Here is a 5,000-nt window from a genome sequence, read left to right as displayed (position 1 = left end):
CCAGTCACCCAGACTCCTACAGGGCTGAACAGCATACAGGGAGATCCCCATAAAAAGTCTTAAGATCATCAATATTTCATATTCGATCAGATCAGATCAGATCAGAACACCAGACACCTTCAAACTAATGTGCCATGATAATCACTAGTATAATGGGGCTTGTTATTTTAGTCTGAGAGTACTGATTTAAACAGTATAGATGTCTTATCCCTAGTGATCCCTGACGGTGCATGGGGAGAAGAACATTAAGGTGCTAGTCAGGTCTGGTTGTCTTGTGTTGGCCAAAGTTCTGTACACTCTTTCCCTACAAAATACAGCATGAACTATTGATAAGATACGAGACATATGTTGCTGTTTTGGCAGATATAACAGGGAGTTAACCACATGCGCTCTCAACAGCTCTTAACAGGATTATTCCGAGAAACATCGGAATGCCAAAGATAATACAGTCCAAGAGAGAGAACACACCCCTATGATACTGTGTATGTTGACGGAAAAGTTTAATTGGAAGAGGAATGGCGGCATTATACCTTAAATGAATGACATGAATGCTGTGAGGTCCTCTTATGTGTTATCCTTAAATCTCCCTCCTACTCATGCCCGCATTAAAGCTGGCCAAGGGAGGAATTTGTCACGCAATAACAATGTGGCTACAGAAAGCATTCATTATTAGGCAATGGCTGTGACTGTGTTGTTGTGCCATCATGGGTTTATAGAGTACGTGAATATTTGGATGCTAGATATATCTTTGGAAGAGGAAAACTTAATGAGCTGTCCTGTGGCACATGGGCTCACAGTGTTAACACCACATAAAATCGGAGAGGCACAGCAAAAGACAAAAGCAGTAAACAGAACAGGAGGCTTAATAAACAACACCCGTAAAAGAAGTGTGAACCTGTATAAAAGCAAACCATAAAAGGTGTTTGGGTAAGAGTCAGGCGCATCATGATATTCAGTTGTTGGAGTTTATTGTTGATGCTATTCCCTGTTATGGACGAGAGGTCTGCACAAGGTGTTCATGGTGTTGAGCAGTAGGGCAAACACAGAATTAGAAAGAGCATAATACCAGTCTGATGGGACAAAAATGGAAGTCATTTCAGTGGTAACTAAGGAAAAAAAGGCTCTTTTTTATTTTAGCTAAAATAGATCTCAACATTACTTCTTTACTATATTAAAAATTCTTTGTCACTCAATACTGAAATGAAAGATTGCTTTGTGACTTTGTTATCAACAAATAACTGTGATTATGCAATAAACGACCACATGATTACATCACAAACCCATTTTAATAGTACATGATTAGACTGTCCAGATGTCCACGTTCATGTTCTGCATGTAATGCCTGCTCCAATGACCCTTTTCTTACCGAATGATACAAATGGACCTGCAAAGTAAGAATACACAATGCATTAGTGGTGATGATAATGCCGTGTCTAGTAATGCATAGATATAGGCATTCTGCATATACCTGTGTACATCATAGATCAACATTTCTACCAAGGTTTCATACATTTGCCTGTATCTTTTTATGGGGTGTGACAGGTGTTGTATACAACCTCTTCACAACAACCCCCCCCCCCTCTGTAATCCCTTGTGTTGAGCCAAGTGTGCAGTCAAGCATGCTCATCAATTTCCTATATACAGTAATGCATGCTGAAGGACTGTGTCGTGAATTGAGCAGAAGTTCAGATGTGTGTCTATGCAACACTGGTGCCTTCAGACTTGTACAGGCGCAGGCAGACCCATATTGTGTGATTGACAGTGATTGACTGTCAGATGCCTCTTGAAGGCAAGATCTTAATTGTCTGTATTCATCATGTTGGACATCAACATTACTCAACACCAATGTGATGACGGGCGCTGCCATGGTATGTGTTTAGCAGCTTGATGAAAAATGGGCTCTGGTTTGGAATGCTTTTCAGCCTAGTGTCAACTCAGGTTCTCCTTTTTAACACAGGTGCGTCTCCACACAGTAATGTATCCATCTGCTTTTTTTTTTTTTTTTTGCATTGCAACGTTACAGCCAGCTTACCACAGGCCAGGGCCACCCATTTACCAGATGAGAAGGGATGAAAGTGACTGAACCGAACAGGATGACCATCCACGTGATACTACAATTTCAAGATTGACCTCTCATCGGACAGCAGCCCAGTTAGGGCCTGCTGTAACCTAGTGCCACCTCATTCCAACAGAACAAAGGATGCCAGGGTGCAGCCCTTGGTACCATGGTAAGCATTGTTTCAGAGGACACACTTACCTCCAAAGACCATCAGCTGTTCTGGCAGATAAGTAAACTAACATTACCTAAAAGATGAAACCATGTAGATCTAACATTGAAAATAGCCAAAATCATTCAAATGACTCAAATTTCTTTAGTTTAACCAATCGACATGTCGACATTTGTGCCTTCGAATAGAAAGGTTAGCCTACATAACGTTTAGGAATACAAAGAAAGGCTTTAGGTTGACCAAACTAGCATCATTATCATTCCAACGCACAGGAGAGGGAAAATAGGGGGAGGAGGAGAACAGGGGAGGAGAAGGGGGAAACGTAAACGCCCGAGAGCAAGTTCGCGCGCAGATCCTCCTCATTCAGTTGGACTGTTGAGCGCGGAGCTTCACGGATTACACATACACAGATCCGTCAGATTGCACAGCTGCGGAGTTCTCTCATGTCCAGGACGCACTGAGGGCTAACCCTACCTACGGCTCAACGTTTCGTAAGCGGATGCAAGAAAGCACAAGGGAAAGAAGACTGAACAGAACCTGCTGCTGCAAATAGTTCCTCCTGGGGTCGAGAGCGCAGGTGAGTTTTCTTTGACTTCCACACGATTCGGTCCGGGTTTGGCTGGCTTAGTTGTTGACATGGATCATCTACTTACCCAATTATTTCACTGTAATAACTTATTGCAGATAGTTAATAGTGTCATGTGGCACCATTACTATCACTATCAACTACTTCTACTATTACTACTACTACTAAGTTACTACTACTGCTTCTGTTGCTGCTATTATTATTATTGGTAGATTGCACTACCATCACCAACAGTAATATTAATAAATAATAATAAATAATAATAATGTGTTTGAAGGTGTACGGTGTTTTAATATGTATGCTAACTGAAAAACAATACACTGTAGCCATAACAACACTAGGCTATTATTTGATGTATTGCTTGTAACACCTGAAGTCACTTGACATATCATGCATATCAGTGTGCCGTTCACACGAAGAGGACACGTTCAACACTTTAACACCAATCCAACAAATAAATATTTTACGCAAGCAGAAACCAATACAACATTTGCTTAATTTCTTAGTTTCTCACACTATCAGCTTGCTAGGTGAATGTCGTTAGGGGCAAGCCATTCTTGAATTGTCACAAAAGCGTTGCCAGCCTCTGTGTAAAACCTTAAGGCAACAATCTGTTGTAAACGAAAGAATCACTGTAGCATTGCTTTTATTGCTCTATCAGGTTTAATCCAGTTAATGTGATCCGCTTGCTTTTGGTCCGCTTTGCGTTGGTGCCAAACAGTAACGTTATGGCTGCATGCGCTTTGTTTACATCGGAGCTGCGCGAGGCATGGCGCAAACCACAGCGGAGATTCCTCACCTGATATTGGAAAAAATACATTATTGCACTTTGTGGAACAGGCAATTGTCCAAAAGCAGACAAAAGCTTAGCCTACTGCCATATGAACCTTCCTAAAAAAAAACTTCTCGCTTTTCAGGAAAACGTATAGCATTTCAGCAGCGTTAATTAAACTCCTCACTTTGCGCTGAAATGCCAAGGTGCTATCACAAGCTTGGGCAGACATAATTATCTCTTAGGAAAAAAATATGAACGCAGATGTGTCAAGAGCATCTAGAAAATAGGCCTACTTTTAAAACACAAATCAGACTAATACATCACTGAACATTTTGCCTACTGGCAGATAATTAATTTATGTAATGAAGCATTTAAGTGAATTTAGAGTAGTCATGGTTTAAGAAGCTTTTGAGTAGAATTAGCTATGCACGCCGCTTTTTAAATGAACTAGAAGAGAAATAGACTAAATTTCACACATTCCAGGGACGTGTATATCTCAAATATTATTTACAGTGGCACGAATTCTGTATGGAGTATTGTCATTATGTTAGTCACACACACGCGCCCGCGCGCGCACGCGCGGCAAAGATTATGTTTATCGATACATGGAGCTCTCTTTACTGATTAAGGACACTCGTGTTGTTTTATCATATACTGGGATCAATAATGTGTGTGTCTCAAGCAAGTGTGTGGGTGCAGTGGAGTGTTGTATTTGTACTCTGAAACCTGCCCTCTGGCTAATGTCTGATGGAATATTTGCCATATTGTGTAATTGCAAAAAAAAGGCAAACTGAGAGCCAATGCAATCAGAGGCCAAGCTTAGACATGAACACATTCACCAACTCAAGTCAACACATACACACACATACACTGTGAGGGAAAGACAGTAGCTTACATGCTCAAGTATGCACGCCCGCACACACACACACACACTCTCAGACATACACACTTTGAGGAAAGGCAGTCGCCAACACACTCAAGTGCACAATGTGGATGTGTGTTTGTCTGAGAGTGTTTTTTTTAATGTATTCATGATCATTAACAGTTATCCTGGAACCTATGATGTCATTCATTAAATCTGTATTAGTGGAATAGTCATTGGTGCTTGATGTCAAGGCTGTGACCGCAGGAGAAGAACCTTCTTTGTATGCTCACCATTCTCATACAGCTTCAGTATATGCCAAGGCAAACTGGAAATGAGCTGTGTTATTCAGATTGTTGGTAGATTACGTGTTCCTGGACAGGCCTGCTGTCATGGGGGGTTAAAGGGTACAGATGACCCCGCACCCAATGTGGGGGTGGGGGGTTGGGGTGGCATGCAAAGATCTATGATTAAATAGTGTGATGGAGAGGAGAGCCGTTTTACCGTGTGCAAATGGAACATGCATTGTATGTGCATCAGCCTGCGCAA

The 5,000-nt window shown here is 41.4% G+C and overlaps 1 protein-coding gene across 1 annotated transcript in view; it reads left to right on the top strand.

Annotated features, from left to right (window-relative positions):
• Window positions 1-2,566: 2,566 nt before the first annotated feature.
• slc1a2b (solute carrier family 1 member 2b) overlaps window positions 2,567-5,000 on the top strand; it is a 34,594-nt gene continuing 32,160 nt past the window's right edge. Inside the window, exon 1 of the mRNA XM_012828111.3 lies at window positions 2,567-2,805. The gene's annotated coding sequence lies outside the window, so the exon portion shown is untranslated. The remainder of the gene's footprint in view (window positions 2,806-5,000) is intronic.

Source organism: Clupea harengus, chromosome 3, assembly GCF_900700415.2.
Source record: "Clupea harengus chromosome 3, Ch_v2.0.2, whole genome shotgun sequence".
Lineage (NCBI taxonomy): Eukaryota > Metazoa > Chordata > Actinopteri > Clupeiformes > Clupeidae > Clupea > Clupea harengus.
Note: the sequence above shows the minus strand (reverse complement) of the source record. Positions and strands in the feature narration are given on the sequence as shown.